Below are 18,419 nucleotides of genomic sequence, written 5' to 3'. Positions count from 1 at the left end.
CCCTGCATCGACATAGTTCCAACATGGAGAGTATCTGTTCCACAGTCATTGAAATAAAATTTCTTCATCAAGCTTCAGCAGTGTGTAGTTCTTATGGTTTCAGAAGGGAGGCAAAGGAATGTTTCCAGATGTTTGAAAAATATCATTTGAGGCAGAACGTTTAACAATCGAGTTTCTACTTTAGTTGTGCTTACCTTTGAGGAAGTTCAGAAATTTCAACTTAAATAGTGGATGTAAAGTCCATCTTAAAATTCAATTTCAGGTGAGTATTACCTTCTTTTTAATTTCTTCTTTTAATGGACTGGTGACATAGAAATACTCTCCTAAACCAGCTGGTATATTTTAGAGACAGTGCTGGACGCAGAGCAAGATGTTTCCTAAATATTCTCAAATTCTTGCTTCTGTATTATCATTATTCATGGCAATTGTCATTATTTATATTCATCAGAAATAATGAATGGAAATTAAGATGAAATTAACACGATATTTTTATTCCTTATCAGATTATCAGGATAATTTTTTGACAGAAATTTATGTAAATTAAATATCAATTACATTTTCAAGATTTTATACAGATGTTTACTATGACATAATAATTTCTGTAAATGGGAACAAGTTAAGTTTCCTGGGGTAAATACCAAGTAAAGTTTATATTAAATGCTGCCAAACTATTCTATGCATTTAGCAATATTATAGACAGCTGAAACCCAAATTTTGTGTGCTAAATATCGCCTAAAGTTTATGATACCATTAGAACATAATCTGTAAACTACATAACTAAATTTCACCAATATTTCAAAGTTTTCAGGTGGATTAATTTAATGAATTTATGATTGTTATATTTATCTAGTTCAATTTTTAAATGTGGATAATTTACTGAAATGTAACTAATAGTTTTCGGTAACTCTAATTCAGACATTTTGGTATATACTTTCTCTCCCAATACTCTAAAATTGAGGAAACGACAGATGATTACTCCTCATTTGTGCAGAAAAACCCAAGCTGGAAAATTAACGGCACAGCTGGAAAGGCTAAAGAAGTTAGCATTTAAAAATGCTTGGATAGGCTCAAAATCTATCCCTAGATGCCAGAAGTGGCTCTTTTTGATTTAATCAACCTAATTATGAAATTCAGAACTATTTAAATAAATGCTGGTGAAATACGTTTGTCCACACTGCAACTTGCACAGACTTTTTTTTTCTCACGATTGTCTCTCACCCGTCATCGTTTGCTTCTGACAAAGTGCGTTTCTTATACTCTCTTTAAAAAGACAAGTTGCTAATTGACTGGCAAGGTAGCTGGCCCGGGTTAGAGCTCTGTTATTGAATTCCTGTAGTGGGAGTGAAAACAAAAATACTGATGGATACCCATGTTATGCCTACAATTAACAGAGTAAACATCTTAATAGGCATAGAAGACACAAGCAGATGTTCTAATTGCATGTCTGTGAGAAACTGATGTTTACTAGCTCCACTCTGGCTTGGCCTCTGAGACCTCAGGAAGTTACCCTCCCAGTGGGGATTTCAGTGATTTATTGATTTCAGTACAATGAATATTTCAGAAACTAGCAGGATTTTTAAGAGGTTAAATACATCCTTACAAAGGTTAGCATTAATTCATGCTTGAAGGGAATGCTAACTCTGCTTTAACCAGGGTAAGGGTGGTCACACTGGCCACATTCCTGCCTAAGTGGGAAGGCACATGGACCAGGTAACGAAAGGGGTTTCTTAACAGAGAATGTGGAAATAAAACATTAGCACATTATTTTTTCCCCTAAACTGAACCAAAATGAGGCAGCTGTGAATAATGGCAAACGCCTGAAAATTCGTGGTTGAAGCACTGATGAGTCTTGGTCAAAACAATAATGACAGAGGCTTGTATTTGAGACGCTCAGGGATGAATAACCTAATAAAGCTCAGAAACTTGAAAGATTTTCAAATTCTTAAGAAATGCTTAATCTACCACTCACCTTCAATATTGAATTTACAGATATCTCCTGATGTATTTATTTGGCCATTGTTTACCAGGAAGAGTCTAAAAAGAAATTGATGGGTACTTTGTACTGTCATGCTTTCTTTCTTCTTAGTCATGCTTATGGATATGGATAAACTGATATTGAGGTGGGAAGCCCCATTAAAAAGATAGCAGGACCCCCAGGCAGGGCCACTACTCTCCTACCAGCACCATTTGGTTCCCTAGCCCAGCGGCATTATCTTGCTTTTTAACTCTAAAACGGCTTACTTCTAGGAAAGCAGAACTGATACCTAAGATTCTATTGGTTCCCTGAGCTAACTCCTGATTGGTCCATTCATAATGCCTCATTTGCATGGAGCTCACTCCTGACTGGCCCATTTCTATCACTCCTGATTTGTCCATTTCTACAAAGCTCGTTCCTAATTAGTCAACTTTGTTACACCTTATTTGCATATGATGTTGCAAAGTATAAACTGGCAGCCTATAAAAGCCTGCGTAAACCTACAGACGGGGTCCAGAGCTTGGAATATTAATTCCTCTGGGCCTGCCGGCATAATAAACCTGAGTTCTCCAACTCTGTGAGTGCTGCTTGGTCTCTCGCCTGGATCCAGGTTGCTGTCACAACGGAGCTGTAACACTGAGCTGAAACACACTTCCCTGCAGCAATATGCTATATAACAATATGCAACAATATCCTTGGTATTAATAACAATACTCAATACTTATCCAGAATCATGCCAAGTACTGTGTAAATGCTCCAAACAAATTATCTCATTAAAAGGATGCCATTACATCAGGTGAATAAGTATGAAATCATTGACAGACTATTAATTTGTAATAAATGCAAACAGTATTTTATCCTAGCTTCTCTTTTAAGTTGTGTTCAATTATTGGTTGTTTGCCCTATGACCTGGTTAAAATTTTTCTTCTTTAGACTAAAAAAAATAGGAGAATTTTGTAATGGAACATGCTTCTGCTTGAGATCTTATGGCTGTAGACCAGCTCTGGCCACAAGTATCTGCTGGGCATCTGAGTGTGGCTGGTCTGAACTGAAAGACCAAGAATGCATAAAAGAGGTTAAAGTATTACTTTAATGTTTTTATATTGACTACATGTGAAATTGTAGTATTTTGACTGACTGGGTTAAATAAAATATATCATTAAAATTAATTTGACCTGCTTTTTTTTTTTTTTTACTTTTAAAAATGTGGCTACTAGAGAGTTTAATTTTAATTACCAGATTATTTACCTGTTGAGCCCTGTACTGTTTTGCCAGTCTTGGACTCAGAATGCATACCACCAAGTTCATTTCCTATTCTACACTGATTTTTGCATGGTATTTGCTTGTTATGATGGCAACCATAGAAAACCCATCTTCACAAAATATGACATCATCAAAAAATGGAATGTGTTCTAACATTGAAAGTGTGAATGACCTTGATCTAGCAGTTCTCATGGTGTCTAATACATGTTTTGCTATAAATTCCTCAAATGTTTAACGTATCCAGTGTCACCTCTGAATGTTACTTGTAGTTTCCTGGTATGCTTGGGCACAGAGTTTGGGAACCATGAATATAGTCCAGTCAGAAACATGACAATTTTTAGTTCTGTACATATCTCAGTAGAATTACAACTTCAACAGTGTTATCAGAAAACATAATCTAATTCATCCTTAAACTCATTCATCCATCCATTTACTTAGTCATTAATGTAGTCATTCAGATTTTATTTAAAATGTGTAAAACACTGAGCACTGGGTGCTGGTGATATAGACGTGAGAACACAGACCTGGAGTTTGCATTCTAGTGAACAGAAACAAAGAAACAGATTATTGACTCCAAGTGAACAAATGCATAAGGTACTTGCAAATCGTAATGGGGGTTGTGGAAGAAGTAACACCATAGAGCACAGCTAGGGTAGGAGTGGGGGATGCAACTTTAGACAAGGTGGGCAGAGAAGACCTCTCCGAAGTGACATCTGAACGGACACCTAATGCAGGGAGTAGCCAACTTGGGGCAGAATCTGAAAAGAGCATTCCGGAAGAAGCAACAGCAAAGACCTTAAGAGTGGAAATAACTCAGGTGTTATTCACTGGGGTGTTGAATAGCAGAAAGGAGACACTGTAGGTAAGGGGAAGGCTGATGTGAAAAGCTGGAGGGGTTCGCAGGAGCCAGATGGTGTGCTACAGTCATTAGTTTCCATTTTTGTTTTCCAAAAGCCAGGCTTAAGGCACCTAGGAAAATGCTTTGCATATAACAGGTGCCCAGTAATGTAGATAGGCAAATACTGGGTGCCTAAAATGGATACAGGGTCCAGCTTAAAATATAAGATTAAGAAACCTGGGACACAAAGAACTTTATATCACTGCTCAGGCCAAAAATATGCCTAAGTCACGTTTTTTGGCTTGCCTACTGAAAAATCAGAGTTCTTTTTCTAGTTTTAAACTTCTCTTGCTCTGAGACTGACCTTTTTTGGCTACCACAAATAACTTCCCTCTTTGACCTTCAATTTCTACTCCAGGCTTAAAGTTATCATTCTTGGCAATCCAAGCAGTATGCCTTTCTGGTTTCTAGTTTCTACTGAATTAAAACTGTTTCCATTTTTATATCTGCTTCTTCCTACTCGTAGCTTTCTCGGTTTCTTTTTTGATCGATTTGAACTTCTACTCTTTCAGTAATAGACTTGTTTTATTCCAGGAAAGATAAGTGATCAATTATTTATATTCTCATCTGATTTACGTATATGAGGTTGTGGGGTTTGAGTGGCTCCATCTGGGGACCAGCCAAGACTGAGATCCTGTTGTTTACGGCATTACCATGATTCAGTGGTGGCCTCCAGGTACACTCTCAGGCAGCTCATTCCAGAGCTCATGAAACAGAAAGACAGACAGACTAAAAGAAAATGCTCATATCACAGAATGTATTAAAGAACTGCAAATGTACAATGGTAGTAAAGGACAGGGGACTGAATAAACTGACACACTTGGAATAAACAGGGAGCAAGTAAACGGAAGGCCCATCCAATCAAGTCCAGCTTAGTCATGGTCACATGCTCTGGCCCTCCCTATTGATAGCATGGTTACAGAAACCAGGTGTGGTAGGCATACTGCCCTTAAGGTGTTCATGCCCTGATTCCCAGATGCTGCCAATATATTGTCTGACATGGCAAAAGGGATTCTGCAGACATGATTGTGTTAAGGACCTTGAGGTGGGGAAATTATTCTCGATCATGTAGATGAATCTAATCTAATCACATGTGTACTTAAACACTGGGGAAGATTTTCTGGCTACAGCAGAGACAGAAGTGAGGATGAATGTAGGGTCATAAAGGTGTGATGTTCATTGCTGACTTTGAACACAAAGGAAGGGACCACTGGCTAAAGAGTGACCTACAAAGGGCAGGGAAATTGACTCTCCTCTAAAGCCTTCAGAAAGGAACACAGCCCAGCTGATACCTTGATTTTTGCCCAGTGAAATTCATATCCCACCTCCAACCTACAGTACTGTAAGAAATTAATTGTGTTGTTTAAGCCACTAAGTTTGTGGCAGTTTGTTATGGCAGCTAAAGGAAACTAATATAGGACGTAAAGCAAGGGGCTTGGCAGGTGAAAGGTGCTATATATATTTTTTTTTTCAGGTGCTTTTTCATTATAGGTTATTACAAGAAATTGAATACAGTTCTCTGGGCTATACAGAAGATCCTTGTTGTTTATCTATTTTAGATATAGTAGTGTGTATCTGCTAATTCCAGACTCCTAATTTATCCCTCTCCCCTGTTCCCCCCCTGGTAACCACAGGTTTCTATGTGTATGAGTCTGTTTCTGTTTTGTAAATACATTCATTTGTATCTTTTTTTAAGATTCTGCCTATAAGTGGTATCTTTATATCTGTCTCTGACTTACTTCACTTAGTATGATAATCTCTAGGTCCATCCATGTTGCTGCAAATGGCATTTAATTCTTTTTTTATGATTAAGTAATATTCCATTGTACATATATACCATATAAATAAACAGTGCTTATATCTTTTCAAATTAGAGTTTTTGTCTTTTCTGAATATATGTCCAGGAGTGGGATTGTTGGATCATATGGTAACCTATTTGTAGTTTTTTGAGGAACTTCCATATTGTTTTCCATAGTGGCTGCACCAATTTACATTCTTACCAACAGCATAGGAGGGTTCCCTTTTCTCCAAACCCTCTCCAGAATTTAGTATTTGTTTCATTGTTTTTATCTGTCTTAAACACCATATGGCCCATCAATTCAACCCATCTTTAATATGCTTTACTGATTGACTTACTTTCTGATATTTCTTATGAGTTTTATCCATTCCATTTTTTCCTGACTTCTATAGCAAAATTGAACACTCCCAAACAATGCAGAAACCACATGTTAAAAATCCCACAAAAGGCCATCCTCACAGGTACAGATAAGTTGAATGTGTTCAACTGGGTCCCTTCTGTTGAACATGTACAAGGATGCCATGCTACCTTGATGAGCCTCACCTTTGCCTCACATCCCCAATGGATCTGAGGAGGATGTCTTGGGAGTTTTCCAGCACTTCAGGCTAGACAGACTCAAATTCAATGTGTAGGTTTTCCCAGTTGAGAATTTGTAAATTCTCTGTTTACAGTCTGAAAGTGAAATACACTATTTAGTTATGCCAATACATTGGTGAGGGCTTTGTGGGCAAGGGCAGACTGTATCTGTAAACCTTGGTTGTGCATATAGCTTTCAGAGAAAAGAAGTCAGTTTGCACACATGCGGGATCACACATTCTGATCATTTAAGAGAAGTAAAGCAGTTTAAAAACTACATTTGGCTTTTGTTTCAAGTTTCAAATATGAAAAAATAAACAACAGATCATTATGTTTTCAAAGTAACAGCAGATCAAGGAGGCTATTGTCTGCTTAACTAGTTCAGAAAAATGTGGCTTTTGATAAACTTTTGAACTCAAAATTAGAGACCAGTCTACTTTGTTTTCACAAACACTGCTAATAACTGATTGGGTTTGTTTTCACCTTTCCTCACTTGAAAGTCTTTTATGATGGTTGAAGATGGACTGAAAGGTGAGGTTTTTCCCTGATATGGAAAGCCAGTTTATGTTCTCTTGAATCAAAATATTTATGGTAAAACAGATGAAGTCAGGTTCCTTGTCTCAGGAATCCTTGGTTAGTAACAAGCACAGCCTGTTTCTAAAGGATAAGACTCGTGTTAGCTGAATTTAGTTCATTGATTCCATCTTTTCATTTAGAAGGTTTTTTCCCCTTAATTTGTATTTGAAGAATGAAAAGGCATTATTAATATTTAGTTGTCTTAACAAGGTTTCATATCCTAATACAGAAAATGGCTTATTAGGATCTCTTCAATTACACTGGAACTATTAAACAAGCCAATTTTTAAAAAAGTTAGTCTCTACCTAGATATTTTCTTAAAGAATTGATCAGTAGCCACTACAGTAAAATTATTTGCTTCAGGCTGAAAAAATTCAGTTAAAAGACTCAATTTCATAGAAAGAAAGCAGTTTTTAAGCAAATGTTATATAATAAATGAACTGGATAAGTACTAATTTGATTCATGTTTGCTATGATCAGCCAAGTGGCCACTATTTGCTATTCTGTTACAATGAGGGTTTAACCTTGCATTTTCTGTTCATGTTGTCACCAGGTTGTAATTTTCTTGGAGATCGATCCTCCAAGAATTACATAAAGGAAATTTTACTAATTAGTCCATGAAGGTGTTTTAAGTGTCTTATGGTCCATTAGTTACACTTTGATGTTCAGCACCTATTAAATAAGCCAAGGTTTAGGCAGCAAGGAAGAAAGCAATGCTTTCTTACTGCTACTAAGAATTACCAAAGATGACAAAAATTTGTAATCAGGTTATTTAGTTGTAACATAAAATCTGAAAAGTATTTTAAAATGACATTTAAACACTTTTTATTAAGAGATGATATGAGAAATAAGAAGGAACAGATTGAATCTGAACTCATCGTGAAATCAGTGATGCACCGTGCCTGTGTGCCCACCCCAACTCCAAATAAACAACACTTGTAACCAAATACAGCACAAATATCTCACGTCACTAAGTTAGAGACTAGACAAAAAATTTTTGGAGTATGAGAACCTTAGTATTAGGCTTCAAATTTAGAATTCCAAAATCTAGAATTTATAGTGAGCTCTTTATTTAAAAAATAGTCAAAAAACTTCATCTTGCCTAGAGCAACTGTAGCTCAAACTGGATTGAGCAGAACTACACATAAGGGGTTGCAGATTGGGCTGGTACCTTGGGAAGAGTGAGGACCATTGCCAGCAGTCCACATGGCTGCCTCTTCTCACTTTAATTTGGGAAGATGGGGGAGGTGGAATGGGAACAAGGGGAACCAAGTCATAGAGCTTCTGCACTCTACTGTCCCTTGCATCTGTCCGGTGCTTCTAGTCCATGTTGTCTGGACCAATGCAGTAGCATCTTAAATCATCTCACTTTTACTCTCCCCATAATACATACAACACCAAACTCTTTTTCTGAGTGAAGCCCTAAGATTACTTTTCTCCTGTTCCAAAAATATTTTCAGTAACTCTTTACCTTGTACTGAATTGATTTAAATAATAAATTGGCTTCTGGCATTTAAGGCTTCTGTAATAAGATTCCCCCCTCCCCCAATTTCCAGTCATTATACCCTTGAAGTGTGCTCTCCAGTCTTAGGTACATGAAGGGAATGACTTGGCAGAAGAACTCTCAACTATCATGAATGCATTGGAATTACCACTGACATAACACAAGTGTGGGTTACATGATGTTATTAATGTGAATTCTATGCTGTGCTATCTCATTTTACCATTTGTGCTTGTCTCACACATATGAGGCAAGATCCTCTATTTTGACTGTATATCATCTTGTTAGCTTTATGGGAGGGCTCCCAGGAGATCCACTGTAATTACAGAGCAGATAACTCTGGACTCCTGTTTCTTCCTCATATATTGAGTGGTCCCACAATGTCTTTAAAATCCAAACATCTGAGAGTGTCTTTACTGTAGAGACAGCTAGAATTTCCCCTCTAGAGAGAAAAGAGGGGTGGCCAGCGGCACACCTGCGGAAGTCTTACTTCTGAAAGAGCACAGGGTGTCTAAATAGGATCGTATCTGGCTTGATAAACAAGCAACTTTCAGAACGGAAACTCCTCATGTTCCAGTATTGACACTTTATGCCATGTGTCTTTGAGCAACTTTTGAATCTCTCTTCCAATATTTAAAAAAGTAAAAACAAAACAAAACAAAACAAAACGAAAGATAAAAAAAAGCAATTGGGATTAAAGAGGTATTTAAATAAAAATATTTGGATACTCAACTGAAAATAACTTTGTCAATAGGTTTGCTTGTTTTTTTTGAGCACTAACATCAGTCAGATCCAGAAACTGAGAAGTAGCATGGGGCGCAGGAATTTGTAATTTTGGCATCTATAAAGACAGATGTTGATGATTGAGCCCTCCTTAAAAAAAAGTTCTATAAAAATATACTTTATGTAGATTCACAAATGCTTTATAATCATTTAATTTTAGTTCAAGGTTTTTCTAGTTTGGGGGAAGTGGCATGGAAAATTTAGTAACAACCATGACTTAAGAATGGAGTTTACAGACGTGGATGTTTCTGCTTTGAAAATACAAGTATTAGTTCTCTCATTCTAAAAATAGGTTGAAAATAGCTTTTAAATGTTATTTATCAGCTAGGGGCTGCCTGATACATAATACTTTCAAGTAAATACTCATGCTTTTTATAAAGAGAAATGATAAAGACGAGCCTCTTTGTGGATGTTTCCATTAGGGGTTTAGACACATGCTCTTTTTTTTTTTTTTAAACTAGCTGATCTTCCAGCAGGAATGTATTATTTAACATCTACTAGTATGTGGTATATACTAGTAGTATTTTGTACAAAAGCAGGTGCTGTGAAGGATACAGAGAGATTTAAACCTGAACAAATATAATCTAGTAAAAATGGCATCTAAGCCCCAGTTCTCCAGAAAATAGAGCCTGTGGTGAAGCTAATGTGCTAACGTTTCATTGGAGGAGTATAATGCCAAGGGAAGTGAGGAGGGAAAAATGGATGGGAGTCAGAGATGGAGGAAGAGTAAACACAAATGTCACATTATTATGTTGGCCAGAGCTCAACAAGAAAAGACCGCATAAACAGGGTGTCTCTGGAGAAGCAATATGGCGTGTTGTGCGCTGAAATAGTGGCCAAGGAAGGTATAGCTGAGAGAATGTGCTGTCTCCTCATCCTTCCCCTCTCTCCCTCTCTTTCTGTCTCTTTTGAATTCCCTGCACTTTCAGGTACTGCTCCCTGGCCCTTCTGTGCAGCCCCCCAGATCAGCCAGTGTCTCCGAGTGCTGATGCGTGGGACTGAGGTGTTGGGGAGTGTTTGGCTCCAACTGTCCAGGTGCCAAGGAGACCGCGCTGCTGGAAGACAAGGTGATGCTGGGGAGAGGAGTCCAGGCTTTCAACGTGAGAAAGCAGGACAAGCAGCAGAGGCAAGCTGGGGCAGATGAGAACAGTCCCATCTGGGGAGGTGCATAAACTGGGCCTCCAGGAAATAGCATTTTCTACTGGATGATGGTTTAAAAAAGTGCTTTAGGTGTTCAGAGAATTGAGAGATCCCTGGCTCTTTTGAAATTGTTTTTGAACCTTTATTTCAAGCAAGAGGAGGAAGCAAACATTGAAAGTATGCCTGCACTGTGCCAAGACTAATTTGTTTTAAAAGAAAGTGGGAATAAACACCGGATATGCAAACTTTGTAGTGGAGAATACAGCATATTCAAAGAGAAACTAAAAAACTTGGAAAGGAAGAATGAAGGGTCACATGGACGTGATTCTAAAATGGATTTAATCGCGTTTAAATATAGATCTATAAAAATGGTTAGCCAAATAAAATAATTTGTCTTACATTTCATAGTTCTGGTGTCAAGAAAAGATCCTCTTCTATTACTTTGACAATCACTCTTATGACACATAAGAGAAAAATACAAAGTGGACCAAAAATAAATTCCTCATTTCAAGTATGATGGTGAACAGAAATAGCTAGCCTTTTTAAGGTTTCTGATTTATTTATTTACTTCTCTACATCATGGAAAACACTTTGGTTACTTTTTTTAAAATTGTAATTTCAAAGAACTATATAAGAGAGCATTTGTAGAAAAAGATCCACAGACCCAGGCAATGTTACAAGTAAATAATTAATAAAAATGATCTTAAACTATAAAAGTAAGGAACATCATAGGTCCATCTTTTTGTTTTAGGCTCACCTTTGTCTTCCCAGAAAATTTTGCATTTTATCCTCTAAAATAGTGCTTCTTGGAGGGAAATGCTTTGTTTGATATTGAAATATGTAGCAAAATCTGTATAAAAAACACTTCGTAGAGATAAACAGGAAGTCATTCAATCTTTGAAGGGAACTTGTAAAACTAGTTGCTGGTGCCAAAAGGAGTAGAAAAGCTGTGATTTTTGTTGGTTCTCTCTAGCCGAGTGGTCTTCAGGCTGAGGCGGGGTCGGGTGAGTGCAGAGCATGGCTGCAGCCTGCTGGCGGCTGTCTTGGGTAATAGCATAATGCTCTCTCTGCAGTGAGTTTCCAGTGATAATAATTGATCTAATTAGCTGTGGTTTCTGCTTCTTGGGGAATTCTGCTTTTTTGGACTTCGTATAATTCCTCTATAGGGTCACCTTTACCAAACTGGTAACTCAAGGTCAGGGTTCTTAACTATTTTTCTGCCTCCCTAATATCCCCATGAGTGATACTCCCTGGGGTGAAGGGGTGGCCCACCTGGGCTCCTTGGAGCTGACCTTAGAGTCTTGGAAGCACGTGCCTTACTTGACAAAGTTGCCTTGAGATAGTGGTGCGTTCCTTCCAAGGGTTCCTTCAAAGCTTCTAATTGAGCATATTTGTTCTAAAAATCAAAGAAACTCTTCAAGATTGTGCAGCATGATCTTGGCCAATTCTGAGCATAAGAAGGCGAAATCTCTCTGACGCTTTCGAATGCACAAAGAAGGTCTGTGTGGAACCTCCATATTACAGAAGCAGGTTGTTTGTTGAAGAGTCTTTCATAGGACTTGTCTGGTTGTGTAATGTGATATCAGCATCTCAGCCAGTTATCTTGCTGGCTCTGTTAGGTTCGGGATGACTGAGCCCTTCTCGGCATGGCTGTAGTTTCAGATCCTCTGTCAGTGGTACTTACAAAACGTCAGTGTAGCAAGTCTTACCTCAGTTTGGATAAGCAAGATATTTTGTGACCTCTAAAAACTCATTAACATTACTAATACTTGTTCCTTTAGGACAAAAACTCTCGACGTTATTTACTTTCACTAGCCATATAATGCCCTCAAGTCTGGATGTCCAATAGCCAATTTGTTACTACAAACTTTTGTTGGACATCTTATTTGATTCCACATTAGGTCCAGGCATATAAAGACAACTAAGTGAAAATTTAAAATGAGGCAGAAAAATCTACAGGAAGCAGAAAGAACCAAGTAAGATAAAGTCTCTTACAGTAAAGGCAACAAATTCAAGTCCCATCACTAGACTTTGAAGGCATTATATATTTTAACACAATAGTATCTGCACCTGGGTTCCCAAGAAAACTATAATTGTTTTAGGCATATTCTGTTTAAGAAGGCATGGAACACAGGTATGTATATCTGGGTAACCTACCCAGTTGTATACATAAGATCTATGTACTTTTTTTGCATGTAAATTATAATTCAATTAAAAGGAGGTATAAAAGTATATATTATATTCAGAGTCATTAGAAAAATGGAGGCTCCTTTGGATAATCCCCCACCTATTCACCCATTTATTCAGAATATTGGTTACCCAGCGGTTCTGTGTAGCTCAGGCTTTCTGTGTTCTAATGTATGGTCTGCATTTAGCACAGCATTGAATTCCTCTTTGTTTCTCTCACTGTTACCTTTGGTGAATAATTTAGCTCGTTAAGCATGATCGTTAAGTAACTGCTCATTTAACTGATGTTTTTTCAAACCTGCACAATATGTTCTCATCCTATATTAGTATCACATTTTTCAGTCTCACGTGAGAGACTAAATGCTATAATTATAAAAATAACTTCAAGTGTGTCATGCTTTGGGGATTTTCTAGAACACTAGACGAGGCCAGAGCAATTTTCACAGTGGCCACAGATTTAGAACAGATATTCTGGTGCCCTACAAGCCCTTGCAGCCCCCAGGACGCCACACTCCAGGGTTACAGATCCCAATTTTGAACATTATGAAACTTCCTCCTCAGTAACAGACAAACTGATTCTGTGGTTAGAGAGCCTGTGCTTAGAAATAAGGCAGGCTAAAAATGTGAATTTATGCAGTTTGGAGAAAGCATAGAGATAATGTCTACTTTAATTCCTGTGTTTTTCCAAACACAGAGAATAGGCCAAAGGTCATGAGGGGAAATTAAAGAAAAATAGAAAACAGATGTTAGGAAGCTCAGTATAAGACTGGAAACACGAGCAGCAATGAATAGTATTAAAGAAAAAACAGACCGCTGTTTAAAAAAAACAAAACAAAAAAAACCCCAGAAAGTGAAGATCTTATGAAAGTTCTATTTTCATACTGATATATTTAAAATAGTTTGACTTTTTAATATTTTACTAAAGTGATTTGATTTCATTTTTCCCTTCCTTACATTTAGAGATACAATTTGGGAGCAAAAGACAATCTTAAAACCCACCCATTACAAACTCCATCTGAAAAGATGATGCCTCAAAAAGCCTCATCTTAGCAACCAAAATTGCAGACATCCCTCCCCACCCCCACCCCCAGTATCAAACTTTAACCAAAAAAAGCTGTTCTTTTCTTTCAATTGACAGTGGTTGTTACTTTTCAAAAGACATTTGTTCTCAAATTATCTTTCCATTAGGACACTTGAATAGTTTCCTTGACATTAATAAGAGCTATGTAGATATACTATGGTGAGAAATAGGGACTTAGGCAGAAATTCATTTTAGATTACAAAATACACAGAATGCCTCTAAAATGAATTGTTGACTTTTCTGTTATATAGAGAGGATATATATGTTTTGACATGTTTTGACTTTTATATATTATCTTCAGCTAAAATAAAGGAAGATTTGTGAGATCAACAAAAATATATAAATGTGTGTATGATGTCTTAAAATCTTATGAACAAACACATCATGAACTTCTAGAGTCTGTCCTGAAACTTCTTCCTTTGTTACCTTTTAGGAAGTCAGGTAAGAGTCATAAGAATGAAAAAGAGCTATTGTAAAATGATTTCCAAGCAATTTCCAGAATTTAAAAGCATGCAAAAAATGAAGAAAAATTATTCAAAATACATATTCCTCAGCTTATCTTTTCACCCAAAATCCCCACTGATGCTTTTCTTTTGTCTCTATGTGTTTGTTTTGTTTAGTATTAACCAATTGACTTAAATGTTGACAAAGGGGATTTGGCATGGACCTGTAGTAGGTATGTCATTAAGAGGATGTAAGTAAGGATCGTTGCTGGATGCATTACATTAGAGATGTAATTATGAAGACAGAAGACTCAGCGCAACAGCTAAGGCATGGATGCCGAAAGTGGACTTGGAAACCTAGAAAGGAAAATGAATTCCTTCGTAGGAGGGACTTCACAGTCATCCCGGTCATGTGTGCTAAGGGCAATGACAGCAGTGGACCAAGGAAGAGCCTGGGAGCCACCATGTCCAGACTCATCAGCCTCAAGCACATCACCCTCCCTCGTCCTCTCTTGCTCTCATCCTACCCTGCCAAATGCAATCCATAGTGTATCATTTTTATGTGCATTCTTATTTTCTTATGAGTAGACACATTAACGTGATGGGTTTAACCATAGTTCATCTTATTTATGAGCCTCTGGTTAAATGTTAATAGCCTGAAGTCAAATATCAAACACAAGAATTTAGAGCTAAAAATCTTGCAAGCCCTACCTACTAACTATCCAACAGGATCATGATCCAGACCGCCCTGTTTCTTTAGCTGTTTTAATTTTATCAACAGTGAACCACTTACCGTGCTTATTAAATGCTAGGCACTGTCTGAAGTGCTTTTGATATGTTAGTTCATTTAATTCTAAAGACAACCACATGAGACAGCTATTATTATTATCATCTCCATGTTAAATCTGAGAAATTTTAGGCACAGAGAAGTCAAGTAATTTGCCCAAGGTCACACAGCTAGTGAGTGGCAGAACGGGGTATGACTCTGGAATCTATGCTCTTAACCACCGTACCACTGCCTGAGGCTTTTCACAGTTGCCAGATAAAACATTTTATGATCATCTTTTATTATTGGAAGGGGTCAAAATTATTGGATTGGAAGTGTGCTTGAGTTGTTCATGTTGTACAGATAGTGATGGGGAGTTTTCGCCCAACTGCAAGTCTGTTTCATGTGTTGACTATACTGCTTGCCCCAGGCCACACATCACTAGACATACTACCTAATATTACCCTGTAAATTCATCATTGTTCTGTCTGTAGTGTGAGTAACTCATAGCCTCAACATTAGCAAGATAAACTGATTCTTAATAAAACAAGACAAGATTAAGTTTGAAGACTAATTAAAAAGAAGGAAGCTGATCTCATATCTATTAAATTTCTAGTTTGGTCTGTTTGGAAAACGTCCAAAAGGTTAATATATGTGTTTCACTGAAGAGTAATGAAAATTCAGGACTAGTGGGACATTCGGTAAGAGTGAAAAGAAAGGAGACACAAAATATGAAATCAAGAAGACTTTACAGAAAAATTCCTTTTGCCTCACATTATACAGAGCCTTCATACATAGGAAAAGGTTAACCTGAGATCCATCTTGCCCTGCATATCAGTAATCTTTATTATTAAGACACAACAACTTTATTTCATAATCATTTTCTTCCGGCCAACCAGCTGTGGTTACTCAAGGCAGATTAACTAGAACCTGATGGATTTCAGCCCCTGTTCAGCAATGCCAGCCAAATACTGTAATTACACAGGATGCAGGCTGAGATAATGTTGACCTTGTACTTAGAGATAGACCCAGATAAGTGAACTGTCAGATTTGCAGGCCAGGCTTTTCAATCACTGGTGCTGTATCTGTGAAGAGAAAGGGACGGGAAAGGGAAAAGAAAAACACCAAAAAACAAAACCCCTCATCATTTTATCTGTCTGGAAAGAAGGTATCTAATAAAGACTAAGCCTTCAAGAGATAGGAGTAGGTTCACCGGTTTAGAGCTTAGAGAGCAGGGTGGAGGATGTGCTTCCCTGAGGTGCACGGAATCTGTGTCCTTTTGAGCCCATATGTTCTGCGGATCAGGCGTGAGAGAGAGCCTTTCTATTTGGCAGTTTGCACAGCACACTGCTGATGTTATGAAATTTACATTAGGTTGAAAAAACAGTCCTTGTCATACTTTATCCTTTTGGAGGAAATGGATTTCCTTAATAAGAGCACTGCTTTATTTCCCTCATGAATTCTGATAGGGAACACATTCCTGAATGGCGTTCTACCAAAGAGAGGGGCTGCGAGGGAATGGCTTATTATTCTAAAAATTTTAATGGCCCAGAAGCAAAATATCTTTGGTCCTTATATTCCAGACATAAATGCTTAAATTCAAATAACAAGTGCCAAGGCCTCTGAGATATAACTGTTGGAAATCAACCAAAGATGAGGGATCCAGCGGGTATTTGTTAATGGTTAATGACTAATACCCTAAATCGTTTGGTTATTATTAACTAGTACAAAATGGCTCACATCTAGGTCCTTGTAACCATATTAAACTATGCAGAAGTTCCCTTACTTTAATAAACTTTAAGTTAAATGTGAAAATATTTCACAAATATCAAGCATGGTTTCCTTTTAGTTTAGTGCTCCCTGGAGCTCTGCACATTGAGATGTTTGAGCCTTTGCTGATGGATATTCTTTTCCAAGGGGTGTCTCTGTGCCCATCCACTTTCTCCTGGTGAGCTCTGCCTCACTTTTCAAAGCCTGTATCAGGACTCCCCCACATCTTTGCCATTTTCATTACCATATTCCTTTTTCTTTCTTCCAGTAATTAATTTCTCCTTCATAGCATAATATCCCTGCATCGGTTACCATGTGTATCACACTATTATTATTGTTGTTGTTGTTACTATTATTTAATAGGCCATTTCTCCAGCTAGAAGTCTTTAAGGACAAAGGGGCTTATTTGTCTTTGACCTCTAGCACAAAAGCACCAGGAGCACGGCAGGCATTTAATAAATGTCTGTTGACTGTATGGGTGCATGTGCAAACGGTAAAACAATTCATCCTAAGGAAAGAGGTTAGTCTCTAGTATAGCTGCTGACTTTCTATTCTTTCAAAATATCGAAGAAGCAAGACGACGTTTTCTGATATGCAAAGCCAATCGTAGACTAAGAGGCACCTGAAAGACGGCCTCGCTCTTGAGTATATTACAGCTCTTTTTCGCTGTTTTTCAATCCCTCTTCATAGAGAGGAGGAAAATTCCTCTCAGCAATCCGAAGAATTTGTAGAAGAAGCACTTCTATCTTCTCTCCCACCCTTTCCTCACTCCCTCCACTGACTGTGGAAAATGGGAGGAAACACATTAGTGTTAGCTTACTGTTTTCTGGGTCCTCATGATATTTCTCCTGCTCTGCTTTTCACACTCCGGCAGCACAGCAAGGGAAGTCTGCATCTTGTTCTTTGGGAGGGTGAGTATTTTTAATTCAGGGTTATTTATTAGGCCTGCAGAAGAATGCGGCCTACTGGTAACAAAGCTGTTCTTTATTGGTAACAAAGGTGCTATTGGACCTCCATTTGTCTGACTCCTGTGTCCATGTTTCCTAAGTATCCAAACTCAGATAGGTAGTTATTGCTTTCTCCCCAAATCACCCCACTACAATGTCTCTAGTTTTGCATGACCGGAATACTGGGGAATTATGAAATTTCAGTGAACTCTTATTATAAATACACTGAACTTAATTGATATTTAATATTTTAAAATACAGAATTAAGGCAGAGATAGCCAATAATCTTAGTTCCTAAAAAATTATTTCAGAATCATTCAAAACACGTCTCTTTTCACAGGATGACATTAGACTTATAGAGATCTCAACCCTCATCTACTGCAAGTATTGACGACAGCCCACCTTCTGGCTGATTAGGCCACTTGGTTTCAGTTTGAATCTAGTAATGGGAAACCCACTAACTCTTGGGACTTCCTGTTTGGTTGTTGAATAACTCCAGGAATTAGTACTTTATTTTATTAAACAAGAATTCAATTCTTTGTGAATTTTTCAAGTTCTTCTCTCTGGTAGAATAAAAGCAAATCTATTTCTATTTTTTCTGTGATAACCCTTTAGATTTTTAATGTATTTCTGTGGAATCAAGGACCATATGTCTTTTATCTGCATACCCCCTTCTCTGCTTAATATTAACAAAACAAACATCTTTTGAGCACCA

This window comes from Camelus dromedarius, chromosome 1 (assembly GCF_036321535.1).
Source record: "Camelus dromedarius isolate mCamDro1 chromosome 1, mCamDro1.pat, whole genome shotgun sequence".
In the NCBI taxonomy this organism is placed as follows: Eukaryota; Metazoa; Chordata; class Mammalia; order Artiodactyla; family Camelidae; genus Camelus; species Camelus dromedarius.
The sequence above is the reverse complement of the archived record's forward strand: the minus strand, read 5'-3'. Positions refer to the sequence as shown.